This window comes from Polypterus senegalus, chromosome 4 (assembly GCF_016835505.1).
Source record: "Polypterus senegalus isolate Bchr_013 chromosome 4, ASM1683550v1, whole genome shotgun sequence".
Lineage (NCBI taxonomy): Eukaryota > Metazoa > Chordata > Cladistia > Polypteriformes > Polypteridae > Polypterus > Polypterus senegalus.
In genome coordinates this window covers 117,705,009-117,728,115 of record NC_053157.1, presented here as the reverse complement: position 1 = coordinate 117,728,115, position 23,107 = coordinate 117,705,009, and positions in this window count along the sequence as shown.

The window sequence follows — 23,107 nt, the reverse complement described above, 5'->3', positions numbered from 1 at the left end:
TATGAGTTAGGGAATCTCTTTCTAGTTTCAGTTTGAAACTCTGGCATTTGTTGTTTTTGAACTATGAATTTTGCCTCATATTTTGTTCTTTAATTATTTTGGTATTTTTGATTTTGGTAATGAACCCATGTTGGTTTTTTCTTTAATTCTCCCTTTTGCTCAGCTCTTGCTGTCTCATTTCCTCAGTCCATTTTTTCAATTTGTCCTTTCAAGGGCAAGTCCTTTCCCTTCTGTATCACAATACTAACCTAGGAATTACATAAAATGCAATTACCAGCATGGTGAAAAATGCCCCACTTTGACACAGGGAAAAAATTAACCATTCATCCATTTTCAATTCATTTTAACTAACAAACAGGGTGACAGAGAGGAGATAATATCTTGCTTCCAGAAGCTAAATTCTCCCACAGCATTTTATATATAGTGTTGGGCAAAAGTAGGTTTAAGTTGTCAGTATGCAAAACAAAGAGTTTATTCTTGTATTATTTTGGACATGTGAGTCCCTGTCTTGCACCCCAAAACACAAAGCTGAGTCTCAGTACTTTAGCAAAAGCAGCTTTGTTCATCTTGAAGCAGAAACAGCATGTTTATTTATTGCAGCAGGAGCTACCACTCTCCTATACACAGACACAGCAAACAGGCAGAGTCAGAGCCAGGTCAGTGGCCAAGTTACACTGTTCCCTGTCCTTTGCATCACCCATCGGCGCCAGGCACATATAGCGTAATCTCGATCGACTCATAGTTTTTTCCGTAGCAGCTGCGAACCTGTGGTTGCCTCGGCATCAGACAAGCAGTCCTCCACAGACGCAGCCGGCACGCTATGGCGTGCCGTCCCATTGTGGAAGGGATCCTAAAAGAGTTCAGAAACCTCACAATTTGTTAATTATTATATTATCTATTTGTATTATTTATCTTCTTCTTCTTACTATTATTAAAGTGTGACTGTGTATCACAAGTAAACCACCAGTATGTATAAATAATGAAAGCTGGCAGATTGAGCATGTATGAGATTGTACCTAAGTGCACTGTACCAATGTGACATTCTTTTGAGTTAATAAAGTCAATAAAACTATTGAATTAATACAGCTTTTGTAGTAATCAAAACCTGCATGTCTTTAACCATACTAATAACTATAAACCTACTTTTGCCCACCCCTGTATTTTCATAGTTTACAATTAAACAATATAATTTAGAATCAGCCAAAATGTGGTGTCTTCTGCTCTGTAACTATTTTTTTTTACTTTTCAGCATATAAACAACTTCAATCTACTTTTTCTCATATTAATTAATTCAACTCCTGTTAAAAACATTACTTCAATAACATGATGAAATAATTACCAACATACTTAACCATCTAGTCTACGTATAATATTTATTTGCACTCATGTGGGTATTTATTTAAAACCACATGAAAATAAATATCAGACTAGCATATGCTAAAGGAATAAGTCACACATTATTTTGTCCAAGTTATTGAATCAGCATACTTGTCTTAATGCTGAAAAAATGATAACTAATTCATCTCCCATAAAAAAAATAATAAATCAGGTGCTGTTGTTTAATTGTCTACATATAGTTGTTTCTATTCCAAGTAATGTTTTATGTGATGTTATACTCAGATAATGAATTACTTCTGTGGTATCAAAAAGGTATTTTTTTTTTTTTTACTTTGGTATGATAATGTTAATGCTCATTAAGGATAGTTTTGTGTGTGTATATATCTGTATATTTTTTTCTGTTTCATGATTTCTCTACCTGTCTTATCAATATCACTAATATCAAAATTAAGCTGGAAGGAAGCCTTACATCTTTATCATAGTAACTTAGGAACTTAGAAATTAGGCTGGGAAAATGTAAGAGTCCCAGTTCTATTAGGTACTTGCTGTTTTTTTGTCATGCAGCATACAGTGGAATAAAACTAGATATACAGTTCACAAAGTGGCCACCATTGCCAGACGTCTGCATGGGCTAACCCGGGCAGCTGGTTACAGAGCCCCAAAAATAATCAACTTGTGTGAAAAAATATTTGTTCTTTGTTTTTCAAAGAAACATTTCTGTCTCTAGAATGGCTGATTGTGTCCTCTTTAGCCTCATTTCTGTTAACCCTGAGATAATTTGTTCAATGTTAGTCGCACACACACCATAATACCCAAGTTTATTCATCTCCAGGAAACAGTGGCTGTTAACATGAGATGTACTGGCCAACAAAACCATCATTTAAAATTCCACACACATATCACAAGTGAAAAACATATCAGCATAACGTCAACGCAAATGAATTTTGTTAGGCATTCACAAGGTGAATCAGCGTAGAAATACCTGACTTCCTTTAACACTAGAAATAGTATATCTCCGTGCTTCTCTCCAGCATCAAAGACACTGGGCCATTTTCTTGAATGTCTTTCACTGGTGATTAGCTCTTGGAAAACTTTCTTTTATTAGAAATGATTGACACATGCAAATGGGTGTGACATTTGGTGTATCTTCTGAATACCTCATGAGGTCATTTCACTACAGTAATTAACAAAGCCTAAGGACAGTCAAAAGATACTTTTCAAGCAATTTGTGGGTTCCCAAATACGAGTGTTCTTTACGATAATCATATTAAAATGAAACCCTCATATCGACAAGCCTCAAAACTGTTTAGCGAAAACAATATAATTATATAGATGTGCAAATCATCTTAGAGAGTAAACTCATTTAAGGAATGTTGTGGAAGTTGGCAGGAGCTACACAAGATGCAGAAATGTGAGGCATAGGCGGGAAGGTGGATTTCAATTTAAGCCCCATAACACCTTTGAAAATGTATTTTATGACAGTTCCAAGTGATGGATCATAGATGGAATTATCACATATGTACTGTCATGTTGAAATGAATTCATGGGTATTCCACTGAGTACAATGCAAAGGGTCTGGTAAAAGAAGGTGAGTTTCATGATGTGTGGCATGTGGGAGAAAGTGTCTATTCATCAACTCTCTATCTCTATATGTTGATGTCCAAGAAACACCCGTCAGCCTTGACAGGGCAGAGTGATACAGTATGTACAATGACCAAATAAGAAAATTCATTGTATTGGTTTTCTTAAGTCACCACATTATTTTGTCAGTGCCCCAATGTATTCTTTCAAAAAAATATGTAACAGCACTGCTGAAGTGTACGTTTATCCAATTTTTAAATTTAACTATCTGTTTATTTTTTGACTAGTGCCAAGAAATTGGTCTGACTGTACAACTGAAGGCATTTTCTAGTCTATTTCTACTAACTGCTGCAACTCTTTGTTCTTGCTTTAATACATTTCAAGACTTCCACTTCTGTCACTAGTGCCCACTCACCAAACGATTGCCTTTGAGAAATCTCCATTCTCCCATACTGAGATTTATTTATACACTTTTAACTGTGAGTTGCAAGTGTCAACAATTTTGTCACTGCTGTGTTTTCTTTTTGATGTCCTCAGATTTGCATCTAGAGATCAGACATTAATCCTCTTTTACATTTTATTTGTCCTTCATTTATTACAGCATTTCCTACACTGAAATTTTGAATCCTCTTATTAATGACTAGCCATCCCCGTGGCTCCACCCATTTAGTAGTGAAACAGGACAGTGAGCAGGGCCCTACCTGGCTCTCTACTTCTGACATCACGCTTCCCCCTCCCCTCGGCCTGCAGCTTCTGCCTCAGATTAGCGTAAACTATGATACATAGTGAAATGAGAGAAACTGCAAAATCAACTGGAATGTTCAAGCAAATCTATACTAATAAAAGGCAAAGCCCTCACTGACTGACTGACTGACTGACTGACTCACTCACTCATCACTAATTCTCCAACTTCCCACGTAGGTTGAAGGCTGAAATTTGGCAGGCTTGTTCCTTACAGCTTACTTACAAAAGTTAAGCAGGTTTTGTTTCGAAGTTCTACATGTAACGGTCATAACGGTCGACAACATCCGCCACTTTGAACTTTCTTATTTATGGCCCCATCTTCACGAAATTTGGTAGGCGGCTTCCCTGCGCTAACCAAAACCAATGTATGTACTTATTTCGGTGGTATGACTGCACTGTCGGCCGCCATATTGAACTTTCCAACGGTCTTTGTTACTTATGTGCCCATCTTCAAGAAATTTGGTATGCGGGTTTGCAACACCAACTGAATCCTACTTAATTAACAATATACGTCCATAGCCTGCAGCTCGGTCACCGTGTGAGGCGGCGTTGGGTCTCCCATCTCAATGCCTCCCACGTTGTTGGCTGCCTGTATAAGGCCTTCCGTCGCTCCGTTCACTACATTACCTTCCTTGCTTCGCCACTGGATTCACGTCTCTCTTTTGATAACTACAGTCTTTTTATTTAATCCACGGCTTCTCCGCTGTTTTATTGCTCGTTTATTACGATTATAGTTATTGTGTAGGTATTTTAGACTTACTTTACATTGTTCAGGTACCCGTTTTCTTTATCATTCCAACCGTACCCCCAAATAACATTTCTATCGAGGTGATCACCATCGATCAAAGAACTGTCACTTACCAAGTGGTTTCCATGCCCGGAGATGGCACCTGCCTTTACCAGGCTCACTCTTGATATCCGGAGGAACATTGTGTCTTATGTATTGAATGACTGGGACAAGTTCTAGTTGTGGAGATAATGGAGATAATTATACTACACAGGAGCACTATAAGAGTGAAATGCTTAAGCCCTTCACCTATGGTTCTGCATGTGAGTTGTTGGCTGCCACTGAATAGTTTTGGTTGTCACTTTCAAGTGTACCAAAATGGCCAAATATTTTACACCTTTGGAGAACCGCCAATGCCTCTTAAACATCTTAGATTCACAGGTGACGATTTGAGTAGTGGACACTTTGATGTTTATGAATGTTTAAACTCTCAAAAGCTGGATGGTTATCAATGAAACTGGTTGTATGCTTACAACGCTTGACAGATGCCGAATGTCACTTCAACACAAGTCCTGCAAATACTGTCGTAATTGAAACAAACCATGAAACTCAATCCGATTATGACAGCAGCAATCTAAGCTGTGAGATTTGAGACTTACGCTTAGTCAGTATCTACCTTGTTATTTATGTGTTATAAAAAAAATATGCAATTATATGTCTAGTAGTCATGTATTTATTAATTAGTATAACTTATACTTGTAAATTAACTCAGAATTGTTCAGCGCACTCTCCATCTGCACACAATGAAAAGTGTTATACAAAAAATAAGACCTATTGTATTGTAAGTTGGCAGCAGGTTGCTGTTTTAAACTTCTACTTTCATCAAACATTTAGGTGACCATACCTCTTAAAGGACAAGTTTTGGTTGGGTAAGGTTTCCTATTGCTGAGGAGAGATTCTTCCTTCTCACTGAACTTCTAACTAGCCTTTGAGAAATGGACAAGAGAGCTTCATGGGAAAGCAGTGCAAGTGAAACTCTCATCTTTCATTATCATAAAACTGGACCCATGTCTTCATTTTGAAGTGGTTTCTCTGGACCTATATATTGTGTTAGAAACAGAGCTCTCTAGAAAACTGCTGGGGCCATCTCTACAGGTCAAGAATAACCTTGTGGCAAAGTAGCATTGTTTAAGAACTGCTACACAGTGACTGATATTTGAGCTGTCTTATTCATTTGGTAAAGCAATAATGTTACAGAAATTGTCTCAGTGAAACATCAAAGGGGATATGAAAATTGACAACATATTCTGCCAATCATTTGTGAATCTTTTAGGTTTGGTGTAGGGGTTATGAATTTTTGCTCTCTCAGTCTTCATAATCTGAGCCAGACATCTGTCTTCACTTCGGTGACATGTTTAAACCATTTCTAATTTTGCTGTGACACAATTAAAGAGTGTACCCAAGGATAATTATGAGCTATAGCAACAAAAGTCCAAAAAACAATGTCAGAAACTAGCAATTGTCAAAGCCAGAGAGACAAACTACTTAGGTAAACACCAAAAAAGGGCAAGGCAAAATCAAAAGTCAGGCAAGACAGTCAGGCAAAGTCAGGAAAGTAGCTATCTCGAAGAATTAAGTTCTAATACTAAACACACTGCCCACCACCACATTGTAGCGGGGCTACATAATAGTAAATATTTTTTGTGTTTTGTGCTGATTCTCGTGTTGTTTACATCATCGTGTTTAATATTGTGTGTGTGTATGTAAAGGTTGTCCCAGAAAAACAAACGGGGGAGGACCATGCAGGGAGACAGAGACCCCGAGACTGGAATTTCCTGTTGCCACCAAGTACATCCGGAATACTTGTTGTTTAAACGAGATGAGGGAAGAACCAAAAACAAGAGAGCAAGGAGAGAGAAGGAGAAAGGAGAACAAGAGGAGAAAGGAGTCATTGTTTCACATTCATTTTCCAAATCATCACCTATGTTCAGTGTGCAACTTTACCGTTTGCTTTTTTCATTATCCGAACATCATAACCACTGCCAGTGCGGAGAAACCCCGGGGTTCGGACTTCATTCAGCCATTGCCTAGGACTCACGCGGTGAGATCGTTTTGTAGTTTTTCGGGAAGGAGCAAAATATAATAATTTCAGCCAGTATTCATTTAATTCAGGATTTTAATAACTCTGGACTCATATACCACATCCACTCCAGTTGCTGTTTTTTTTTGATCTGTGTTTTGTGTTTCATGTTCTGTGTGTATTCATTTATTGTTTAGGGGCGAGGGAGGGCTTTTTTTTTTTACTGTATATTTGTGTGCTCATACTGGTGTTTTATGATAGTAGGGAATCGTGTGTATATATATATATATATAAAATACTAGCAAAATACCTGCGCTTCGCAGAGGGGAATTAGTGTGGTACAGAAGTTATGAAAAAGAAAAAGAAACATTTTAAAAATAACGTAACATGATTGTCAATGTAATTGTTTTGTCACTGTTATGAGTGTTGCTGTCATCAAGGATTTGATTATCATTATTTCTTTCAATCAGGTTCGTATTTGGAGGACGTGTTGTGTTCAAGTTACATTCCGTGGTTGTCAACCGTTGTAAAGATAACAGGTTTCATTTATCGAAGTGTTCACTACCCAAATCGCTACTCGTGAATCTAAGATGTTTAACAGGCATTCCCAGTATTACATTGTGGATTTGCCTGTGAAAATTTAGTGGCAGCGTGTCTATGAACTTGTGGATTTGCCTGCGAGTATTTAGCGACAGCATGTCTATTAAATTGTGGATTTTTCTGCGAGTATTTAGCGACAGCGTGTCTAGTAACTTGTGGATTTTTCTGCGAGTATTTGGCGACAGAGTCATGAAGTTGTTTTCATCTAGCTGCATCAGAAAATATACCACAACGTCTGACACTCCTCCTTTTTACTGTTTTCTCACAGCTTGGATTGCTGCTGTCATAATTGGTTTGAGTTTCATGGTTTTTTCAATTACGTTAGTATTTGCAGGACTTGTATTGAAGTGACATTTGGCATCTGTCAAGCGTTGTAAGCATGCAACCGGCTTCATCGATAACTTCGCATCCAGCTTTTGAGAGTTGAAACATTCATAAACATCAAAGTGTCCACTACTCAAATTGTCACCTGTGAATCTAAGATGTTTAAGAGGCATTGGCGGTTCTCCAAAGGTGTAAAATATTTGGCCATTTTGGTACACTTGAAAGCGACAACTGAACAATTCAGCGGCAGCCATCAACTCACATGCAGAAGCACAGGTGAAGGGCTTAAGCATTTCACTCTTATAGTGCCCCTGTGTAGTATAATTATCTCCTGTACCATCATCAGTCCACACCTTGAACCTTCCCCTGTCATTTAAAACATAAGACATAATGTTCCTCCAGATATCAAGATTGAGCCTGATATGGCCGTGCAATATGTAACACAGAGAATGTAAAAGGCAGGCGGCATCTCCGGGCATGGAAACCACTCGGTAAGTGACAGTTCTTTGATCGATGGTGATCACCTCGATAGACATGTTAATGGGGGTACGGTTGGAATGATAAAGGAAATGTAAAACAGTAAACTAAGTCTAAAATACCTACACAATAACTATAATCGTAATAAACAAACAATAAAACAGCAGAGAAGCCATGGATTAAATAAAAAGTCTGCAGTTATCAGTAGGGAGATGTGAATACCGTGGCGAACCAAGGAAGGGAATGAAGAGACCAGAGCGAAGGACAGCCTTACATGGGCAGGCAGTCAATTACGTGGGAGGCGTGGGATGGTGGATGCAATATAGGCAGGCAGCCAACTACGTGTTAGGCGTGGGGATGGGGACGAACGCCGCAAGGAAATGGGTACATGAACAGTAAACTAAGTCTAAAATACCTACACAATAACTATAATCATAATAAACAAACAATAAAACAGCGGAGAAGCTGTGGATTAAATAAAAAGTCTGCAGTTATCAGTAGGGAGACGTGAATACCGTGGCGAACCAAGGAAGGGAATGAAGAGACGGAGAGAAGGACAGCCTTACATGGGCAGGCAGTCAATTACGTGGGAGGCGTGGGGATGGTGGATGCAATATAGGCAGGCAGCCAACTACGTGTTAGGCGTGGGATGGGGACGAACGCGCAAGGAAATGGGTACCTGAACAGTAAACTAAGTCTAAAATACCTACACAATAACTATAATCATAATAAACAAACAATAAAACAGCGGAGAAGCTGTGGATTAAATAAAAGTCTGCAGTTAGCAGTAGGGAGACGTGAATACCGTGGCGAACCAAGGAAGGGAATGAAGAGACTGAGAGAAGGACAGCCTTACATGGGCAGGCAGTCAATTACATGGGAGGCGTGGGGATGGTGGATGCAATATAGGCAGGCAGCCAACTACGTGGGAGGCGTGGGGAGGGGGACGCAACGCCGCAAGGAAATGGGTACCTGAACAGTAAACTAAGTCTAAAATACCTACACAATAACTATAATCGTAATAAACAAACAATAAAACAGCAGAGAAGCCATGGATTAAATAAAAAGGCTGCAGTTATCAGCATGGAGACGTGAATACCGTGGGGAAGCAAAGAAGGGAATGAAGAGACCAGAGCAATGGACGGCCTTATATGGGCAGGCAGTCAATTACGTGGGAGGCATGGGGATGGGGGACGCAATATAGGCGGGCAGCCAACTACATGGGAGGTGTGGTGATGGGGATTTAACGCCTCACACGGCGACTGAGCTGCAGGCTATGGACGTATATATGTACGTAAGTAGGATTCAATTATGACCATTACATGTAGAATTTCGAAATGAAACCTGCTTAACTTTTGTAAGTAACCTGTAAGGAATGAGCCTGCCAAATTTCAGCCTTCTACCTACACGGGAAGTTGGAGAATTAGGAATGAGTGAGTCAGTCAGTCAGTCAGTGAGGGCCTTGCCTTTTATTAGTATAGATTGAGCATTTGTCTGTCCTTGTATATATGTATATATATTCATTTCACTTCAATATATCTGCACTTAATTTTACATCACTGATTTGGATTGCCTATAATTTATACCGGAAATGTAAGTAATGTCACTATGAAGCAAAATGTATTTTTCCGTTTTTTGATATTTAAATGAACGTTTAAATTACTTTTTTGTATAACAACAACATCTAGCCAGCCACTCCCTAAAAATGGAGCAGGGTAAACTTTTTTTTTTAACATGTTAATAGCTAATAACTTTCCACTCTTTATAAGATAATTAACTGCTCTCTGGCTGTCATGATGTATGCTTGTTATCTATGTCTTTATAAGCTTAAGAATCCCTTTGTCTACTTAGAGTGGCCAAGCAGAGCTCGCTAAAAACACTTACTGTTCCTGTGCATATCTCCTGTAAGAAAAGATGTTAAACAGGAACCATTACTGTGCCTTAAAAGTGGTTTGATAAAATAAAATCTATTGCATCACCAATTCCCTCATTAAGGAGAACTATAGTGGGAATGTGACGAAATGTGTAAAAAATGGTGTTGAGTAAAAATAAAAAAATAAAGACCTTTTAAACAAGAAACTAAAGAAATAATTAAGGTCAGAAATTAAATCTCCACATTTACAACCCTCTTGCTAGACAAAAACACATGTATAAAACTGATGAAATACTGCATGTGTCAATTGCAAAAAAAAATGCCCTTTTTATTCAGATTACAGTAATGTCAGCTGCCTGGGGATAGTCTGATAGATTGTCTGTCAGTCACCTTGCTGGCTTTGGCCATTCCCATTTCCATTTTTTATATATATTTTATATACACAAATACAGTAGTTTTACCTTTTATCCTCATTTATTTAATATTCTCAGGAATATGAAGGGTAGTTAGCACATTCATAATCTAATAGGCTTCTCTTAAATAACATAATATTAAAATTATGCTACCATAAAGGATGAAGCCTCATAATTTATATGTAACCACATGTAAGCTAAGACCTAAGACTTATTTGTCCTAAAATAATACTTCTTAGACCTATTTAGTCTGATATTATAGGATTTGTTCATGCACTACCCTAAGGATTTGTGATCCCCTAGTCATGAACTATAAGATTTTACACTAATATGAGCCACATGGAAGATGTTTTCCTTTGTTCTGTAATTACAAATCCACTTTATAAAGTCATGTATCAGAAAAAACTAGAACAAATTAGTTTCACTATATTTCTTGTAAATATTTTAGCTGTTAAATTAATTTGTGTTGTTTGGATATTATCAAAATGACAAAGAATTGTTAAATCATCAAGTATACCTGTTTTCTTAACAAATCTTTAGAAAGTCCAAAAGAATTGCAGAAGGGCATTTACTGTACCATTAAGAAAGCAAGTTGTGCAAAATGAGATACCACTGAGATAAACCTAGAGAAACATTTTATTGAACTTTCAGAACAATTAGATTTACCCACCAAAATGGATACACTTGCATTCAGTCAGAATAACATAAGGACCCTCCAGGAATAATCATGTAACTGGGAATGTACCCTTTTGATGACTAGAAATGATGCATCCAACCATGGCATAGCATTTTCTTTGACCTTCATCAAACCATTTAGATGTGCAGTAGTACTTTAAGCACAATGTATAAATGATTTAAAGATAACAATAGATGTGGGTGCCCAGGGACAACCTTGCTAAAAAAAAGTAATATAACTTTTGAGTAAGTTGCTGCACATCAATAACAGCAATTTTTCTATAATACGTTTTCAAAAAAATACTGTTGTTCAAAGTGTTTTATGAAAACTAAGAGAAAAAATATAATTACAAACGTAAATAAAAAGTAAAAACAGAAAAATCACTATTAGAAGTGAGGGTAAATTAATCTGTAACTTAATTTAGACATTTTCGAGTCTCTGATGACTATAATGGGAAATGCCAGTGGCTAATTCATCAAATACTACAAGCATCAGACTCTGACTTTTATCATCACTAGGGGCTTTGAATTCTTTGAATTGTTGTTCTTTCATTAGTTTCACTTTTATTTCAGAACTTCTGTAAAAACAATATTTGGAATCTTTCGAGTCCCAATATGCTGAATCTTTTAAATAAGGTCAGTAAGACATGTGTTTAATGACTTTGTACCATAATTCAAGATAGGTTTCTCTGTTTGGAATTTCAGCACAGACAAAATGATGTACATCATCAGCAGTTAATAATTTTTTGCAAAGTAACCAATAAATGCATGTGAGGTAAACCACGTTTTTGAAAATCTCTGACTTAAACTTCAAAGCCTATACCTATTTCCATATATTCGATCTCTATTCGTCTTTTTGTTATTTCTCTGAGTAATAATTTCTTTTTGTTTGCGCTAATGCGATGTTTACTTTCTTTTTTTGACATTGTCGTTTTTTTCTACTTTCATATTCTGTATCTTGCTCTGCATGTGTTTTGCGCCTACCTTTTTTTTGAGTCTTTTGAATTCCAGTTTTCATTATCTCCAACCTGCTCTGCATGTGTTTTGCCCCCTTGGTTTTTAACCTCTTTATATTTTACTTTGTTTTCTACTCTGTCTTTTATTTCTGACCTCACTTTGTCCTGTTTTTTTTTCACCTGGTCCGTGGTGATTAGATTATTTTCCCTTTTTCAAGTAATATTTTCCATTTGTTTGCGCTACTGCGATCTTTACTTTCTTTTTTTTATGCTTTCTAATTTTCCTACTTTCATATTCTTTAACTTTCTCCATATGTGTATCATGCCAATGTTTTTTTTTTTTTTGAGCCTTTCGAATTCCACTGCTTTTATAATCTCTAACCTGCTCTGCATGTGTATAGCACCAACGTTTGTGAATGTCTTTATGAAGTTCTACTTTGTCTTTTACTCTCTGTCTTTTAATTCTGGACGTGCTTTTTTTTTCAATTCCACTTTTTCCGGGCCGATAATTACTTTCCTTATTTTCTGAATTTGCACCTAGATCATTCTTTTTCTTTTTTTTCACTCCAACGCTTTTGATTCTCTTTTCTCCATGCTGCTTTCTTCTTTGCTTAGTCGTCTACCTTTCATTTATAATGTACTGTCCTTATTTGCTTTATATGCACTGAGAGCCCAGGATCTGTGTGTGTACAAAGCCTTTACTTGACTGAGTGTTTTGCTGCCCGTGGTCTTATTTGATATTGGTTGTAAGTAAGGCGTGTCTTGCAAGAATCTCATGTTCTATGTCCCCATGAGGCGTTCCTGGGTCAATCTCTTAGCACAGTCTCATGTTTAAGGTCCCTGCGAGACACTCCGTGGCCAATATCTTTCATCTTGTGGGTCTTTTAAGTGTCTTCCGTGACCTTAACGTGAAGATCATGTCTCGTATCTCTAGTGTTTCTCTCCAGGATTTTTTTTTTTATAATAGAGAGATAACTATTTAGATATTTGGAAAAAAACACATAGTTGACAATATTTAAGTTTTGCATAATTTGTTTAGGAATTCCTCAATTTTTATATATTAATTTATATTGTTTGTTTAATTTGTATTAACTTATCTTTGTAACTGTAATTACTTTTTTGCCTTCTTGTAAATGACTTTGAGCTTCACTGTACTATATAAATAAATGTTAGCTTTCTGTAATTTAGCTAAATTGTACTTTTTTCATAAAACTACAATACTGTCCATTTTTTTTATTTTTACATAAAAAGTTTTGTAATATGTAAGGGTCCATCTCTAAAACAAAATTTATAAGTTAATAAACAATCCATCAATTTATGCATTCATTACTAAAACTGCTTTAATTCTGACACTGTTTTTAAATTAGACTACTCCCTCTGCATTTTCTAGACTTAAATCTAATAATATAGTATTCATCTAATTTTATATATAAAATGGCAATTGGATTAACTGACTTTGAAATCCAAATAATGGAAAAATCAGTAACTATTTGCACCACACTGTTGAAATGAAAAATATTCAGCAAAGAGAGTGAATAAATGGTGGGTGTGAGAGGATTCATGTGTAGCATGTTTCTCACTGTGCTTTCCATAGTTTTAAACTCAACTCAGTAGTGAACAGGAAGAAAAATGTTAAAGCATTAGAACCTTAAAAACATTAAGATGATAGTGGGCCATTCAGAACGACAAAGTTCACCAGTCCTATCCACTTAATTTTTCCAAAACAACATCAAGTCAAGTTTTGAAGATCCTTAAAGTCCTACTGTCTACCACACTACTTGGCAGCGTATTACATTTGTTTGTGGCTCCCTGTGTAAAGACAAACTTCCTAATATCTGTACAAAATTTACTATTAACAGGTTTCCAACTGTACCCCCATGTTCTTGTTAAACTCATTTTAAAGTAACAGCCCTTCTCCACTGGACTAATTCCCTTCATAATTTTAAACACTTCAATCATGTCTCCTCTTAATCTCCTTTTGCTTAAACTGAAATGGTTCAGCTCCTTTAATTTTTCCTCATTATTCATCTTCTGCAGTTCGAAATCAGCCTAGCTGCTCTTCCCTGGAATTTTCCTAGTGCTTGTATGTCTTTTTTTGTACAGTGGAGACCAAAACTACACACAGTACTCCAAGTGAGGCTTCACCAGAGTGATATAAAGGTTGAACGCAACCTCTTTAGACATGTACTCTACAGTATATAAGTTCATAACCTCAGTTATGGGCAGTGTGCTGAAATTGGGCACTAGATTGGCCTCAGCACTACATCTGTTTAGACCACTACATTGATATCAACTCCTAATACAATGGTACATTTCAGAAGGAAACTTAGACCACCATTCGATTGCCTAAATCAGAGGTAAGCCCAGAAATTACTAGACCCCTTTCGTATTTATTTTTATGCTGTTATTTACATTGCTGTCCTTCAGGCATGTTTTATTAAATCACGTAAGCAATGAAAATACCACTGAAAAAAGTTGATCATTGATATGCTATTCCACTGTGGCGTACAGAGAAGATGGATCCACTAAATGTACAGTGGGAGACACACACAGTGATATTTGAGAAGTGAAATGAAGTTTATTGGATTTACAGAAAGTGTGCAATAATTGTTCAAACAAAATCAGACAGTTGCATAAATTTGGGCACTGTTGTCATTTTATTGATTCCTAAACTTTTAGAACTAATTATTGGAACTCAAATTGGCTTGGTAAGCTCAGTGACCCCTGACCTACATACACAGGTGAATCCTATAATGAGAAAGAGTATTTAAGGGGGTCAATTGTAAGTTTCCCTCCTCCTTTAATTTTCTCTGAAGAGTAGCAACATGGGGGTCACAAAACAACTCTCAAATGACCTGAAGACAAAGATTGTTCACCATCATGGTTTAGGGGAAGGATACAGAAAGCTGTCCCAGAGATTTAAGCTGTCTGTTTCCACAGTTAGGAACATATTGAGGAAATGGAAGACCACAGGCTCAGTTCAAGTTAAGGCTTGAAGTGGCAGATCAAGAAAGATTTCGGATAGACAGAAGTGACGAATGGTGAGAACAGTCAGAGTCAACCCACAGACCAGCACCAAAGACCTACAACATCATCTTGCAGCAGATGGAGTCACTGTGCATGTCAACCATTCGGCACACTTTACATAAGGAGATGCTGTATACGAGAGTGATGCAGAGGAAGCCTTTTCTCCGCCCACAGCACAAAAAGAGCCGCTTGAGGTATGCTCAAGCACATTTGGACAAGCCAGCTTCATTTTGGAATAAGGTGCTGTGGACTGATGAAACTAAAATTGAGTTATTTGGGCATAACAAGGGGCGTTATGCATGGAGGAAAAAGAACACAGCATTTCAAGAACAACAACTGCTACCTACAGTGAAATATGGTGGTGGTTCCATCATGCTGTGGGGCTGTGTGGCCAGTGCAGGGACTGGGAATCTTGTCAAAGTTGAGGGACGCATGGATTCCACTCAGTATCAGCAGATTCTGGAGACCAATGTCCAGGAATCAGTGACAAAGCTGAAGCTGCGCCGGGGCTGGATCTTTCAACAAGACCACGACCCGAAACACTGCTCAAAATCCACTAAGGCATTCATGCAGAGGAACAAGTACAACGTTCTGGAATGGCCATCTCAGTCGCCAGACCTGAATATAATTGAAAATCTGTGGTGTAAGTTAAAGAGAGCTGTCCATGCTCGGAAGCCATCAAACCTGAATGAACTAGAGATGTTTTGTAAAGAGGAATGGTCCAAAATACCTTCAACCACAATCCAGACTCTCATTGGAACCTACAGGAAGTGTTTAGAGGCTGTAATTTCTGCAAAAGGTGGATCTACTAAATATTGATTTAATTTCTTTTTTGTGGTGCCCAAATGTATGCACCTGTCTGATTTTGTTTGAACAATTATTGCACACTTTCTGTAAATCCAATAAACTTCATTTCACTTCTCAAATATCACTGTGTGTCTCCTATATGATATATTTAACTGACATTTTTTATCGTGACAACCAATGATTTATACAGCAAAATAATGACTATTAACAAGGTTGCCCAAACTTTTACATCCCACTGTATAGGCGTCTGCCATAAGGAAAGGTTGACACTTCCCCTACATGAGGTTATTCTACAGCTATTATTGCCAGAAACTGAAAGATTTCTGCATTAAAAATTATTTTTGCCACTGAACAAATTAAGAACCTTTCAGTTTTATATGGCCACTTTAGAAACATAGTTTGAACAAGCTGGCTATGAAAATTAATTTTATTTTGTTGTCATTTATGGCTAAAATAGAAGTTTTTGCTATTTTTATTCATTTAAAATAACAAATTTAAAGGCTTGCTTACCAAAAATGCTTAATAGATGTCTGTAGAGTGTGCAAATATTGTCAATACAACAAGGTTAAAATTGTTCTGGTTAAGGTGCTGTTTAGGTTTTTATAACATCATCCACCTATCTTAATCTCTTAATCCACTTATTCCAGTACTGGGTCAAAAAAACTTTACTGATAGCAAGACAGGAACCAGCCATAGAGAGGATATCTACATATAACACATCCAATATAATTCACAATGATCTAATTTAGAGATGGCAGTTAAATTAACCTACAAATTGTTGGTATTTATGAGAAAACCTAGGAGAATACGTACACTGGCATGAGAAATGTTATTATTTAATTGTGTTTAGCATAGTTCAAGTGTACTAATTGAAACAATGGCAGTCTAGCACAGAAGACATGTTTTATTAGAGGAGTGGCAAGTTTTTATAATATAACAAATTACAGCTGTTAGATACATTTTATATTATTTAAGATCAAGGCATACGTGAAATATCCATCTGTATAGGGCACTACAGCCACCAGTGGACCCCCATCTAATTGGCCTTGGAAATTGAAAAGACTGGGAAAGGAAAGTTGATGAATGAAGACTAGCCTGTGGCTTCTAAGCCAATTAGAGCATGGGCTACAAATGTCAGAATGGCAGCCAATAGTTTTCTACATAATCATGATGCAAAAAATAGACATATCCATCCAGTTCAGAAAAAAAAAGGAAAAGAGTGAAGAAGAAAGAAAAAGTGTCAAAACAATATTGCATTATATCAGGTGCGATCTCTACACTTCACCACCCGAGAGGGAAGTGGACGATGTTTGAAAGATATATCAGCAGTAAAAAATATTCAGTCCTTGACCCTTTTTCCCCCTTCTCTGCCCCTGCCAATACTTGAAAGAAACCCGGATAATAATTAGATTGCTTAAATATACAGGTTTATTGCAATCCAGGATCCAACGTTTATACATGTACTTGAAAGCTGACTGGGTTTCTCGTTTTGTGACCCCTTTTTCCCTAGGACGGCTTAATCCCCAGATATGATACACACACAAAAAGAATAGTAAATCAGAAAAAGGATGATTATGCATAGTCTGTGTGAAATGATGATGAATGCCGTCTTACAGTTCTTATTGTATGATGCGGGAAAAAAATGGACAGCCAATGAATATTGCTGCTTTCTCTCTATCCTTAAGAATTTAAGAACAAGTCTGACTCACCAACGGGAGTGCCCAAAGAGCCTCTGGGCTATATAAAGAAACCCTTGCCTTTTCTTGGGGATTCGCCACGCTGTTTCTTATCTTCTGGGTTGCCACCCACAAACAGCAGACATCCTTGAATGACGTTCGATCCTGCTGTCTTCTTAGGCTTAGATAGACAAGCACCTTGACTTCTGCTTCTCTTTTTTCTTCCTTTCTCTTGGTCAGCCATTCCCCTTAAAAAAAGCTTCCCACAGAAACATCCCATTCCCTGCTTTGGTCATCATAGAAACATGACACCTGCCCTAAACAGCTAGAATTCTTACCGGGTGAGGTCCTCCCAGACTTAGCTGTCAACTATAATGTCCGAAATGATACTCCTTTATCATCATCCAGTAGAAGCATGTTTGCGTGCTGAACGTCTAGAAGACTGCAAAATTGATGGCAGGGGTTTGTACAGTCTGAGGATGACCTGGGGCCTCATGTATAAATGGTGCGTACGTACAGAAATGTTGCGTAAGAATGTTTCCACATTCAAATCACGATGTATAAAACCTAAACTTGGCATAAAGCCACGCACATTTCCACGGTAGCTCATACCCTGTCGTACGCAAGTTCTCCGCTCAGTTTTGCAGACTGGTGGCGCCCAGCGTCAAAGCAGTGCTACTGTTCCAGTGTGGTTTTTCAGATCCACATCCCTGACGCAGCTTTATAAATACACTGAAATTAACAGCATATTGTTTACTAGTTTAATGCATCTGATTGTAGTTAACCTGTAATAATATAATGGTCCACGGAATGGTCAAACTATTCCAAATACCATAACTGCTTTAGCATTGTTACTCTCACTGTACCTTCTTCTTCTTCTTTCAGCTGCTCCCGTTAGGGGTTGCCATAGCGGATCATCTTTTTCCATATTACTCTCACTGCACTACTTGGAGCAGCTGATCAGAAAGAGAATTATCGGTATAGAGCATTAAGCACACGCTAGCTCAGCCATGCTTCCTATTTGAACTGATTCTCACACGGCAAACGCTTCAAAATCTTTCATGTACGGACCTCGCGGGTCAGAAACAGTTTCATCCCAAGAGCTCTATATGCACTCTATCAGTCCATCAACTGCTCCTTGTAGAACTGTTTGTACTTATAAGTACAATTACCTCACTGTAAACTTGCGATACAGTTATAATATTGCACAACCTGAGCCACTTTATAAAGCTCGTATTTACATATGATAACGATATCATTTTTTAAGATGAAATGCAGCAAAATATGTTTATTATATTATACAGATAAAACTTTAACTCAATTTAAATAATTTATTTTGTTAATAATTAAAGGACACGGTGTTGCTACACTAGCAAGGATATGGCGCTCCGTTCACGGATTGTTCCTGCCTCGCACTGTATGCTTCACTGGGACTGGCGTGAAGGATAGAATAATTAAACATGTACTACAAAGATATTTCAATGTTCCTTAAAAGTTTTGAAGAATCAGCGTTATAAGCTTACAGATGGCTTAACGTCTATTACAGAGCTGATTGTGTGGCGATTGGGTATTTGGAGAAAGAAAAGGAAGGACAGGAATTGGAGGTTAGTATGTTTGAAAGAGACATGCTGCTGCAATAAATTATTTCATCGAAGGTTGCGCACAATCACTGCGCCACTGTGTTCCCATGTTTAATAACATTCTTTAACTCCTATCATCATGAAAATGATGTCACGTATACATCTCAGTATTTTAGTTATTCAGAGAGCTGTAATATCACAAATGTAATGGATTCTATGTCCTGTCGGAGGTTTAAGAAGCACGTAGTGATACACACACATAGAGCACATAGAAGATCAAATACCAAACAAAGTATTCAACATACTACTTTAGTTACGATGGAATTTAAGAAACTAGTAAATTAAACGATTTTAAGATTAAGTTTATGATGTTCTACTTTAAACTATACTAATAAAAGGCAAATCCCTCACTGACTGACTCACTGACTGACTGACTCACTGACTGACTCATCAATAATTCTCCAACTTCCCGTGTGGGTGGAAGGCTGAAATTTGGCAGGCTCATTCCTTACAGCTTCCTTACAAAAGTTGGGCAGGTTTCATTTCGAAATTCTATGCGTAATGGTCATAACTGGAAGCTATTTTTCTCCATATACTGTAATGGAGTTGAGCTGGATGGCCGTGGGGGCGGAGTTTCGTGTGACATCATCACGCCTCCCACGTAATCACGTGAACTGACTGTCAACGCAGTACGTAGAAAACAAGGAAGAGCTCTAAAAAGCGCTTAAAAAAACATGCATTATATAATTGAGAAGGCAGCTAAACAATAAGAAAGCGAGTGACATATACAACCATATTCATGAGTGCTGCTACTTCGGAAACAAAGCACAGTGTAAACCTAAAGTTTAAATTAAGTTCATAGACAGGCAGCCGCTGGCGTTTGTCATGCCCACGGGTAAAGCGGGATACAAGTTTAATGAGAGGACGCAGGATATAAACGAGAGTTTTGATCACTTTGTAACTCAGTTAAAATTGCAGGTGAAGGGCTGTGCTTATGCAAATTCTGAGAGACTGTGTTTGTGAGGGAATTGACAGTTAAGGCAGGTGGGGGAGTCATGTCATCATCTCCCCTCCCATTCACCTTATTTTGCTCTGAGCTGAGCTAATGCAGTCTTACGGAAGCGACTTTGTGACGCTGCCACCAAATACTCACAGAAAAATCCACAAAGTAATACACACGCTGTCTCTAGAGTTTCTCCACACTCTGAATCCTCCAGGCACTACTTACAAAAAGTTACATTGACAATCATGTTACGTTATTTTTAAAATGTTTCCTTTTCTTAGCACAAGCACAGCTGAGAAGCTTCGATGCATGTGCTCCATAACGCTTTAAAAAATAACGCATTTAATCACACTTTGCATTCCAAGCAAAGGGGAACTTCTGTCAATGCATGATTTCCTGGTACACCGATTACATTGATGCACACATCAGAGCTACAAAAATGTTAGAGTTGAAAACAAAGCACGGTGTAAACCTAAAGTTTAAATTAAGATCTTAGACAGGCTGCTGCTGGCGTTTGTCATGCCCACGGCTAATGCGGGGTAAAAGTTTAATGAGAGGGCGCAGGATATAAACGAGTTTTGATCACTTTGTAACTAAGTTAACATTGATGGTGAGGGGCTGTGCTTATGCAAATTCTGAGACTGTGTTTGTGGGGGGATTGACAGTTAAGGCGGGTGGGAAAGTCCCGTCATCATCTCCCCTCCCATTCACCTCATTTCGTGCTGAGCTGAGGTCCGTAGCTAACGCAGTCTTGTGGAACCAACTTTGTGACGCTGCCACCAATACATGATTTCCTGGTACACCGATTACATTGATCCACACATCAGAGCTACAAAAATGTAAGAGTCGGAAGAAAGCGCGTTGCTACGACTGATTGGAGGAAAATTTCATTTCAAAAGACTACCCGACGGAAGCCTTGATAAAAGCATGGTTTTGTGCACATATATATATATATGTATATATATATTGTGAACTTGAACCCGGACACAAGCAGACGGACATCGTTGTTTTCACCACACACTCGTTTATTTACAATATTTACAGCAGTCCCGCTCTCAACTCCCCAGTGCCTCTTTCACCGATTCTCCACTTCCAGGCCTTACAATGCCTCTGTCTCTCCTCAGGCCTTACAATGCCTCTCTCTCTCTTCTGGCCGCCTCCAGTCCTCCCGCTAGCTCCGTCCTCTTCCACCCGACTTCCGCTCTCGACTGAAGGGAGGCGGCCCCTTATATAGTGCTCCCGGATGAGCACCAGGTGTTTCCGGCATTCCCTCCTTAGCCACGCCCTAGCGTGGCGGAAGTGCCGGCTGTCCTCCCGGCAGCTCTCCGGGCGCCACAAAAGTCTTCCCCCCAGCACTTCCTGGTGTGGCGGAAGTGCTGGGCTCCAGGGTTCCTCAGGCTCCAGGCGCCGCCTGGCGGTGGCCACGGCCCCTACAGGGTTGGGCTTCAAGCCCTCTACCCGTGGCCCCTATACAACCAGGGCGACGCCCTTGCGGTCTGGAGGAGGCACAAGCCCTCCTCTGGTCTTCCTGGCGCCCGGCCGGGGTCCATCCCGCCAGGGACCACACGGGATAAACCGGCATCGGCGCGTCTGGCGGTGACCTCGGGTCCCTACAGGGTTGGGCTTCTAAGCCCTGTACCCGAGGCCCCCAATATAACCAGGACGGACGGCCCCTCGTGGTCTGGAGGAGGCACAAGCCCTCCTCTCGTCCTCCTGGGCGTATATATATGTGGATGTATATGTATATATACTGTATATATGTGTGTATATGAATATATATGTTTCTATGTGTGTGTGTGTGTGTATATATATATATGTACATATATATATACATATATATATATATATATATATACATATATATATATATATACATATATATATATATATATGACAGCAACACTCATGACAATGTCAATCATGTTACGGTATTACTAAAATGTTTCCTTTTCTTTTTCATTACTTCTTTAACACACTATTTCTCCGCTGCGAAGCGCTGGTATTCTGCTAGTGACAAAATAAATTACATGATTAAAGTGGAAATTTCGAGATTAAAGTTGACATTTTGTGTGTTTTACCCGCTGTGTGCCTTTTTTTTTTTCTCTGTACCCTAATAAGCTTTCATATGACATTCAGACGGTGGGCTACAACTTGCCTTTTCACTGCAACTTTGATATGTGACTACTTTTTTATTTCTGGTGAGCTTTCAAGTTTTTTCCGACATGCTATGTCACTCGATCAACTTCCTTTTGTTGTTTATATCACTGTTTAAACCAACAAATAGTAAGTTTTTCCTTGCCTCCACTTGGTATTCGCTGAAATTGTTCTATTTTTCCTTGTGGTTATGCCATTGTCTTTTCACAGAATGCTGAGCTTAAGGGCTATTTATATTGATTTACATATTCAAAGAGGCGTAATTCTGGGAGGAGTTGGGGTGGGACAGCAGGCGCATGCACGTGCGTTACTTTTCACGCTGACCGGGATTTATGTAGCGGGGAACATGGAAGTTTGTGTACGCACAGATTCCTGCATCTGGATTTTTCTGTGCGTTCGCACATTCCCGCTTTTGTGCTTACGTCATGTTATAGTGCAAGTTCTACGCACGGCGTTATACATGAAGCCCATGGAGATTTTCTGTTCATTGTTGTACTTGTCTGTCTGAATTTAGCCTCCCACTGAAGAATTGTTTTCCGATTTGCATTCAGAAGGTGAGTTGCATAGTGATGATGGATTCGTTGTTTTTGAAGAATCCTTTGACAGTGAAAGCATGGGGCGCACTGTTCCAAGGCATGTTGCCACCTGAAAACTACAAGGGATCACCTATCAAAGGATCCCCACCTCGCGCAATGACTTTGAGAAATGTGGAACTGTGAACAAATGGACGTTGTGCAATGAAGAAGCTGGAAGGATCCTTTTTTAATGTTTTTAATGTTGCAGTAGATTGTAGCATCTCTGAAGGAAGTAAGAGACAACTTTGAAGTGTTTTTGAAATTAAATGACCTGGATCCCTAGGCTGTTTATCAGAAGTGTGAACTTTTCAGGAGTTATACTCACTTCTGGAGAAGAATCTGATATTAGACAGGAGCGAACCTTTCAGGGCTCCCCAGACATACATGACTGCATTAGAGCTTCTTAATACTTGAGTCAAAATGAAATTGGTGAGATCTTTGGCTAGCTCTTTAGAATAGCAAATAAACTTCCTGTAACTGTCGCAAGTGCAGAGAGG